General features: G+C 36.1%; 1 protein-coding gene across 2 annotated transcripts in view; it reads left to right on the top strand.

The window, feature by feature from the left end:
* Window positions 1-10523, top strand: part of myo5ab (myosin VAb) — a 151484-nt gene that overhangs the window by 93790 nt on the left and 47171 nt on the right. The window lies entirely within an intron of this gene.

Genomic DNA, 10523 nt, shown 5'->3' with positions numbered 1-10523 from the left:
AACTATTTACTAGTTTCTGCTCACCAGGGTTACTTTGGCACATAGTACTTAGCAAAATCTGGGTTGGTTTTCCTTTCAGATTCAGTGTCTTTCTCAACTTCTCTGTGCAGAATGTAGCTGTACTTCCTGCGTCCAAAAAAGCATACGTTTCCACGTATCTGTCACTTTTGCTGGATTTGACCTTTACCGGCACAATGGACAAGACACAGCTATTTCCTTCTGATTCTGCAGCTGACTGATGGTTAAGAGAAACTTGAGCACAAGAGATCTTTTTGTCTGATATTTCAACATCCTTTCCTTCGTCTTTGATATGCAAAATGTCAGGGTGTCTTTGAGAACATTCTTTGCATTCCATTCTTTTCTTGCACATTCTACTAAGATGACCTTGAGTTAAGCATCCAAAACATAAACCCTTAGATTTCAGAAACTCCACACGTGCTTGATGTGGCTGTTCTTTAATCTCTCTGCATGACTCCAAAGCATGATCTTTTAAACAGAATATGCACGGTTTCTCGTAGGCATTGACTGTTTTGGTCAAACCAACCTGTTTTCCTGACCAATTTGAATTTCCTTTCTCTTAAATGCAAATGCTGTTGCAAAACTGCTCCTTTTTACTCCTTTCTTTATTGGAACTTTCTCTTTCATCTTTGATGTTGCAATATGGGTTTCCAGTATGTTTCCAAAGAGAGGGTCCATGGCCACATTAGCTTGCCGCTCTATAAAGTCAACGAGATGAGTAAATCTTGCCCTTTCTCCATGGCGTTCCTTTATGTCATAAGCTTCTGATCACTACCTCTCCTTCATCTTGTATGGCAATTTTGCAAGTACAGCTCTCATATTGGTAGGATCCCTACTGAAAAATCCAGCTAAGACCAGCATAAGCTGGTGAGCTGGTTTTAGCTGGTCCCCAGCTTGGTTTTAGCTGGTTTTGTTGGTGTTGGAAGCTGGTTTTGCTGGTGTAGCAGGCTGGTCTAGCTGTGTTTTGGTCACATTTTAAGCTGGTCTAGCTGGACTTAGCTGGTCATGCTGGCCCACCAGCATGACCAGCTTTGTCAGGCTGGGAGGACCAGCGTAAACCACCTTAAACCAGCTAAAGCCAGCTTAAACCAGCCACCAGCCCACGCTGGTCTTAGCTGGATTTTTCAGTAGGGATTATCCATTTCCTCCATAAACTCCACGTCATCCATTGCATTACGACAACCAACCAGAAACATAGCATATGCGCTTAAGGCTTTTGCATCATCAGGTTTGATCTAAGGCCACTTTACAGCTTTGTCAACATAAGCACTTGCAATGATAAGCTCATCTCCATAATGCCTTTGAAGCAATCGTTTTGCCTCCTTGAATCCTCTGCTTGTTGGCATATCCTCACAGCTTCTGACAATTTCTTGTGGCTCTCCAGTAGTGTATTGTTCCAAATAATACAACTTATCCTTTTCATTGTCTGTATTTTGCTCAATGGTATGCTCAAAAGATCAGATGAAGGATTTGTATGTCAATCTCCAGTGAACACTTTAATTGCTTTACTAGGAAGCTTCACTTGTCTTTGCTGTTTTGCAAGTAACTCAGTCAAGTCATTTTGTTTTTGCATAACTTGAATGATCTCGTTGTCTGCTTTTGGCTCTATTTTTTGTCTAGGTTCTTTTGTGTGATTTCTACTTTGCCTGGATTGGACACTGCTTTTTCCATCTTCTGACCGTTCATACTCCTTTAATACTTTCAATTTAGCATCACTTTCTGCTAGTGCTGTCTCTATTTCAAGTGCTTCCATTTTAGCTCTTAGATGCATCTCTTCCATTTCAAGTTGTTGCTTTTTCTTTAATGATGCTGATCTTGCTTACAAAGCTGCACGTTTTGATTCTTCTTTAGCACATGCAGATGATACAGAAGAAGAAACTGATCCGCTTCCAATATCAGAACCACAATCCTGTTTAGGCTTTCCTTTGATTATAGATACTTGTGAGGCACTGTCATGAGGACTAACATCATCTTCCATGTCATTATCATCATTTTGGCCTTCTTTATTCTTTACAGCACCTATCCAGGTTTCCACTTTATTTTCAAAGAGTCGTAAAGAATCCATTTTAGGCTGATACCAATTTTTCTGATCTGCTATCCTTTCTTCTTCATCCAAAAGATCTTGAACTTGATGATTTAGATCACTGAACTCAATACACATCTTTGCATATTCAACCTGCATTAACTGTTGCACATTTTGTAGATTTTTCTCATCAGTCATCAATTTTTCAATTGTTTTTATTTTATTGGTTAGAGCAGATAATTTCTAGCCTGGATGCCAGGCGATCTTAGCCCCGCCCACAAGATTTTGAGAACGGGAAGATCGGTCTGGGGTTTCTGCGTTGAGGAGCTACTATGCTAGACCCAAAGCTGGTCGAACCAATCAAATTGTCAGGGCGGGCTTTATACGATGATGGACAGATGATCAACAGTAACGTAATGAACCACATCACCAAAGAGCGTGTGTGTTGAATCTGTTTACAACGAAATGGCTGCAGCTGTAGAATTCAGATGTGTGGATTCTGACATTGAGTCTGTTGTAAAACGATATTGACAGAGCATTGATTTTAAAAGAGGAACAGAGAAACGCGAGCAAGGCATTTGTTGATGTTTTTGCCATCCTTCCTACGGGATTCGGCAAAAGTTGGTCGCAACTGAAACTGGTATCAAGGCGATGCAACTTGGCGTGCATGACGAGATGGATATAATTAGCGGTCGTTGCCAGCTTCTTTTCGGAAGCCCGGAATCATGGTTGCTGAATAAGTGGAGGGACATGCTAGGCTCCAATATTTTCAAGCCAACGTAATGGTATCGTTGTGGATGAAGTTCACCTAACGTACAAATGGTAAGAGATAGTCTTACTGTATGACTTAGTAAATACTTAATGTTGTGATATAAATGAAATGTTGTAAACATAGTAGGTGTTGATGTACGTTCTCTAAGACTTAGTATAATCACAATCTTGTCATTGTAGCGAAATAACTAGCAGTTCGGTCAGGCTGCAAAAGACGTAACGTACGTCACACACTCCGTTGCTCTGATTGGTCGTAGGTCTATCCAATTGAGTGCAGAGGCATTTTTCGGTTGAGACACGCCTCATAATTATAGCTCAATGGAGCGGTATCAGACTCAAATTCTGACTAGAATTGAGTATGACAATGTCAGGCTAGATAATTTCCCTCTTCTCATTCCAATGCGTTTACGAAGCTGTTCATTTAAAGCCTTTTGAGTGGGCTTTGGCGCCCTCTTGTGTTCATCTTTACTCCTTCAGCCATTTTAAGTCAATGAGTGCACAAACCACATACGATGATTAAAAGTAGTTTACATACTTTTCTGTATGAATCATACGCAGATAATTTCTTCACAGTGCCTCAATGAAACTTTACAATTTTAGTTGGCTTTACCTTCATTAAGTTGCCGGATTGTCATGAGCAAGAGAGTTCTGGTTGTGGCTGTTTAAATCCACCGAAGTTTTTTACCGCAATTAAACAATCAATGTGCATCCGTCATCAAACTTTTCCGTGTAAGTTCACGTAAACTCCTTCTCGTAGATATCCGTGTCCATTTTCCATTTTCTCTTTCACGGAGCTAGTTTTTTGACTTACGATGTAAGGGCAATCCATCTAGAATTCCTTCAAACTAGGGCTGGGTAAAAATATCGATTCATCAATGCATTGCAATTATTTGTTTCTCAATTCAATATCGATTCATCAAATCCTATGAATCGATTCAGCCCCCTGGCAAGTGGCGCTGCTGTGGGCAACACTCTAGTGAGAGCGTTCAGCGTTGCACAAGACGCGCTTTATCAAAACAGAAAGATCAAAGATGGCAAACAGCAGCACTTCTTTCAAGCCTTTACCATCAACGCGATCAAACATTAGTAATACTACACACATTATTTAAAAATACACTCAGGTACTTAATTGCTTGTGTATTTACTTATTATTGAATCGATATCGAAGCAAGTAAATCAATATTGAATTGAATCGAATCGAATTGAATCGAAGCCTCAAAAATCGAAATTGAATCGAATTGTGAAATTCCTAACAATACCCAGCCCTACTTCAAACCCTTTCTCAGAGGTGGAAAAAGTACTAAAATATTGTACTCAAGTAAAAGTAAAGTTACTTTAATAATATTTTACTTAAGTAAAAGTAAAGTTACTTGTCTAAAAATCTACTCAAGTAAAAGTACAAAGTAAGTCATTTTAACTTTACTCAGAGTAAAAGTTACTTTTTTACAGCGGGAAGAGGTGGAGGATTCTAGTATAGTTCAAAAACGACAAGGGAATATACATCTCAAACTAGTTGTGTTTAATTGTAGGAACATCTTTACAATGAAAGTGCAATAACAAAAAGTTAATAAAATAAAAAGCTTTTTTAAAGTAAGAAACATTTATGGAATTGTTTAAAGATTTTTTCATGTGAGTTATGCACTTTTGAAGGTGGTCAGCAGCTTGTAAATACAATCACTATAGTAAGGTTGTAATTGATGTATTGCTGGTAACATACATTATTTTATTAAACTATATATAGTTTAAATGAGCATATAATGAGATGAGTGCCATGTCTATATGGGCCATTCTACCGAATTGGTGCAAATTGACACTTCAAAACTTATTGAAAAAAGTGTGTTTTTTCCTGCAAGCTTTGTAGTCATAAACATAGTAGAACATCTAAGGAACACTAATCTACTGATTGGACACTTTAGTTTCCTAGCATGTTTTTATACCATTTCGAAATGTTTTCTCTCTCCCAAAATTTGTCACTACCGAAACACAACAACATTTGATATAAAAATTTGGTTTTTAATAGCCTATTCTGATTTTCTTTACATTAAACTTCTAAATATATTTTTTACATTTTTTTAAAGACAGTGTCATGGTTATATTGATTAGAAATATTATTTTAACAAAACTATAAGAGTGGTTCATCAAATTAAATGCATTTTGAAAGCAATATTTCTCTGTAATTGCCATACATGCACTGATACAGTTTTCAAATTCAAGGATTCATTAGTTTAAATTTTTATCTAACTAAATAAAATTATGTCATCTTTTCTGATAACAAAACCTATTTTATTTTTCCAGAACATTATTTGTTTCGGTCGTGACATCAAATGTTCGGTAGTGACGACCATATTGGATTGTCCATATTTTGTGTAAAAAAAAGTCATTAGTTAGTCAAAAATGGTTGGCATTATGCAGTCAAAACATACAGCACAAAGAATATCTAACGCAACACCACATAAAAGCACTTTGCACTGAAATTACGCTGAAGAGATGGCAGATAGTTCAGACCTTGAAGAGATGCAAGATGCTGTGTTGATTTTCACATCTCTTGAGAAAAAGATGACAATGTATGTCCATATAAAACTTCAGGCCCACAGTATAAACTACAGAATTTGGTGTGTGTGCACCCATGTCCATCTGTAATGTTGGTGTACACATGTGTGCCTGTTTTTCCATTACACATTCTAACTTCTCTAAACCTCCTTAACTGATTCTCTTGTTGCTGAGTTTGACTTTTTTGAGTTTGAAGTAAACTTAATTTTTTATTTGATTTGATGTAGGTTGAATAAATTTTCATATAAAAGAACTAGTGATAGACCGATATATCGGCCGATTTTTGCGAGTTTTATGTGTATTTGCATTGGCCGATTAGTGGCTGCTGTGTTTACAGAGTTTTTCCGGCATTATTTACCGACAGAAATATAGTTTTTTAAGTTCAATAAATGTTACTTTTTTAAATTGAGACTTATAAAAATGACACGATGATGCCAAATGTTACAAGTAAACTAAGTGAGCAAAAGAAGTATCGGCTCAAGAAAATAGTCTCTCTCAGTCTGTCCGCTCTACTTTCATCTTTCCGTCTATGCATGTTGGTGATTCCTCTCTCTCTGTAGCTATCTCTACAAATTAACCAAAGATATTTACATTTACATTATTAGTGTGAGCCTGCCCTGTCTACACTTAACAATGACATGTCAATTTACAATGATACTGATAAGTGCTATCTATTATGTCATTTATATAAAGCAATCAGTCAAAGTCCCGCTAAATTAGCGCAGAAAGTTTTCCTAGAGACCAGAAGTAGAATCATATAGCCTTCATTTATATCAATAATGAGTCAAGCTTCTACTGTATGAATTAATTATATTAATCTGGCCTAGTTCATTTTATCTTAGTTTGTAGACCTAGTCAAATCACGTACAACACTACAGAAATATGACTAACAAATTATTTGTACTGAAAAAGAATATATGTGCACATGAAAGTTTCTATTTATTTATTAAAATAAAGAAATAAGTGTCATTTTGTCACTACCGAAACAATCACGTCACAACCGAAATGTCAACAAATGTTTCGGTTGTGACTGTTTCGGTAGTGACGATTTAAGTTAACTTTGATCCTACTGCTAAGATACTAATCAGTACGTAGTTAGCTAGCACAGTTCTCAACATTGAAACATGAGTAAAACCTAAATGACCAGTAGAAAAAAAATAAATTAATTAATTAATCATTGAAAACGTGTGATCGGTAGTGACATTCATAAATGTCACACACTGATTTCCAAACTTTTGATCACATTTACTTCAAATCCATGGGACTGATCTACTCACCATGTCACCACAAGGGAGAGAGGCACAGACAAAGTTTCTGGTTCAAAATGGAGGGGAGTGGCTTAAAGCATTATTATATTATTGACCAAACTATGCAATGTTTCGGTAGTGACGTGAAAATGCGGGACAGTGTTTTTTTTACATGATTTTACATGATTTTTACTGAAAATATCCAATAAATATATTTTTGATTTTAATTAACAAAAGTATTCAAAATGATACTTCTTAAAATAATGATAAAAAAATTACAAAAATTATTTCATATTTTTTTTCCTATGTTGAAATTCAGACCTTGGGGTTTGGGACAATTACCTCTCAATTGAAAGCACCATATAAATGATGATATTTTATATATAAAGCCTGCCGCTACCTCAAATATTACAAATATACATTTGACACGTTTATTATCTTCTTACTTCCCTGACCTGGGGACCTGATGACCTTTATTCTTCTCTCTCTCTCTATCTCTCTCTCTCTCTCTCTCGCGCGCGCTCTCTCTCTCTCTCTCTCTCTCTCTGCAATGTCTAATGACCTGCGCATTCTCGAGGACGTTTTGAAGTTGTGTTTGACTTGACGCGAAGCTAATAGACCTCGGAAGATAATGCGCATGGTATTAAAAACGCGTCGTGCAATTTCGTACTTAAGAGCATGAATCCTACCTTTCATAGAAATGAAACACTCGTTTCGCGTCAGTGGAAAGTGGTCGCTTAAATATGACCAGGGGTTTCTTTCATAAGATTTGAACTGAGGCGGGTCTGCATTAGCGCGCGCCTGTCTCGTCCGTCTCCATGGTTCTTTTTGCCCGTTCCCCCGAGCCCCGCCCATTTACATCCGTTGCGCGTCTTTATCACCTTGCTTTTTAAAATATTTTTTTACTCAGTAACGGATATGATTTAAAATGTAGCGAAGTACAATACTTTAAATAAAACATACTTAAGTAAAAGTAAAAGTACAGATTTTAAAAACTACTCAAAAAAGTAAAAATACACAAAAAAACTACTCAATTACAGTAACGTGAGTAAATGTAATTCGTTACTTTCCACCTCTGCCCTTTCTTTCCATGAATTAGAGCGTATTTGACTCGGACAACAATCAGCCTCTTACAGTATCCTTCTTTAAATGTATTTATTATCAAAATTACTGAAAAAAGAACTAATGTTACAGGTCAAAAAACTGTGATGCTCCCATCTTTCTTTCTCTCAAAAACTAGGTCAACTCGACCAATTATCTTAATTGAGCTTCAAAATAAAAGTTTTCCAAAATTGCAAATGACACATAATATTTTTGCTCATTAAACACAGATTTAAACACACTATATATGAATTAACAATAAACTTTGAGTATGGCTCTTACATGATCAAAACATGTACAAATAAACTGAGGCAAATAAACTTGAACGACTTTTGGCAAGACACTTTGCCTAAACAAATATTCCTCCAGTCCGCACAAACAAAACTCCAGCGCTCGCCTGTGCGTAATATAAACGCATATGAAGCGCATGTTCTGTGAAAAGGTTTTCGTGTTATATTTAGCGTTTGCGTTCTGGACTCGTCTGATTGCCTGTACAGCTAGGCTATTTTAAATCAACAAGTTGTTGCCTAACCTAATATTTTATTCTTCATTTTCGTTAAAGTACCTTTAATAATGTTATTTATTTATCAGTCAACTAGTCATTTATTTGCGTTTGCGTCATAGCAGAAAGGCAAGCAATACTGTCTGAGAGACAGCTGTCACCAACACTGGCCTAACAATTACTTTCTGATGTTTTCTGGTGTCGTTAATCTCTACTTTTCATAAGTTAATAATGTTTCAGAAATACAACTAGAAGGATTTCTTACCTGCGTCCATTTTACTAGACATCGTTCCCAGTAGAAGTTTCAGAGTAAATCCAGTTTTACTTACACTGCTTTTTTACTTTCAGTTTTTCAGTTTACATAAGACGCGTATGGGTGGAGTCGCTTTTTAAAGGTACACAGATGATTGCCAGTACAGCTAGGCTATGCTAAATTAAAGGTGTTGCCTATCCTGGAGTGAATTTGATGTTTTAATGTCACTGTCTTAATGCATTAAACACATTCATCTTATAGCCTACTCTCTAACATTTTATTCTTCATTTTCAGTAAAGTACCTTTAATAATGTTATTCATTTATCAGTCAACTAGTCATTTGTTTGCGTTTGCGTCATAGCAGAAAAGCAAGCAATACTGTCTGAGAGACAGGTGTCACCAACACTGGCCTAACAATTACTTTCTGATGTTTTCTGGTGTCGTTAATCTCTACTTTTAATAAGCGAATAAATACGAAATCCCATAAAAACTACATTTTTAAGGATTTCTTACCTGCGTCCATTTTACTAGACATCTTTCCGAGTAGAAGTTTGTTTCACTTACACTGCTGAAAGTTTTACTTTTACTGTAGCTCATAACAATATTGGTAACACTTTACAATAAGGTTCATTAGTTAACATTCGTTAGTTAACATGAACTAATAATGAACTACACTTAATACAGCATTTATTTATCTTATTAATCTGTTAATTTCAACAATTACTAATATTTTATTAAAATCTTGTTAACGTTTATGCACTGTGAACTAACATGAGAAATGTGCCAGTCAGACTACAAAGTAAAATAATAATTTTTGATAAAACACATATTAATTATATTACAATTTATAATGTAACAGTGTAACATTGCATTTAAATTACATTAAAACATCAATTTGATTGTCGTTCATTATGTCGACACACATAAACACACATCACATAGAAACACATTTAGAAGATAAAATGTGAAAAGTGTTTGTCATAAATGCAATAATATTAATATTTTAATAATATAAATAATTTTAATAAGACAAATAAACTCAACTGGGTGGCCCAATTTAAATGAAATTAATGGATAATTTTACCTTAACAGATTCAGGTAAATTGGGGCAGTTACTAAAAATGTTTTTTATAAATAAAAATTTCAATAATTGAGCTAAATAAGCATCCCACAGAGGCCATCAAGACATGGATTAAGACTTATTTCTTCTTAATGTGCATTTGTTTTTCATTGATTTACCAACCTCATAGACCCCTTCAAGGTTTGTAAACATTGAATGACTATCAGGTGCGCGGGCAGCATGGGGTCAAACTGTTTATACCATCCAGGCTTTATAATTTAATCTAACAGGGCTGAAAAATGATGACTTACCTCAAATGAAGTGAACACAACAAACACAAGCCTCTTTGATATTTGCATTGTTCCAGTGTGCAGTTAATTGCTTGCAGCCACAGATGTTGTATTTTTTTTAGATTCTGCATGAATCGCGAAAACTTAACGGAAGACCTGGTGTGATTTTCACAGCCCACGACGTAAGTAGGCTTTTTTGATGATACCGAATAATACGCAACTCAATCTGCTGTAATGGCTTTTCTGACCCCGACATGCGCAGTGGGAACCGCCTGTGACGTGAACCGTGATTGGATATATAACCCACCCCCCCTTCAGCAACCTTGGCTCATATACTTGCATACTTGCTATAAGTCAAGTACAAAATTCTTTGCAGTCATGGCTATTAACTTTGTAAGAAATATGACACTCAAACCTTAAGTGGCCCATTTTACCTGATGGCCCAGTTTACCTGATATCACCCTTCTTCCAGGACACACCAGCAGACTTACAGTACATGCTACAGCTTTACTGCAGCATTTTTGTGATATGGTTGTTGTCTAAAAGGTCATACAATTTTTTAAGGTAGCTGAGTGCATACTTATAAAAAGGTGTCAGTAGGCTACATGTTTATCAGGGGGTAAGGAGAGAGAGACCGGCTTCAGATTAATTGACACCCGTCACAGGCACAGCCGCTTAATAACAGCGTTTTCTGCTTTCCTCTCAACC

This window comes from Misgurnus anguillicaudatus, chromosome 6 (assembly GCF_027580225.2).
Source record: "Misgurnus anguillicaudatus chromosome 6, ASM2758022v2, whole genome shotgun sequence".
NCBI lineage: Eukaryota > Metazoa > Chordata > Actinopteri > Cypriniformes > Cobitidae > Misgurnus > Misgurnus anguillicaudatus.
This window is presented reverse-complemented; position numbering and strand designations above follow the sequence as displayed.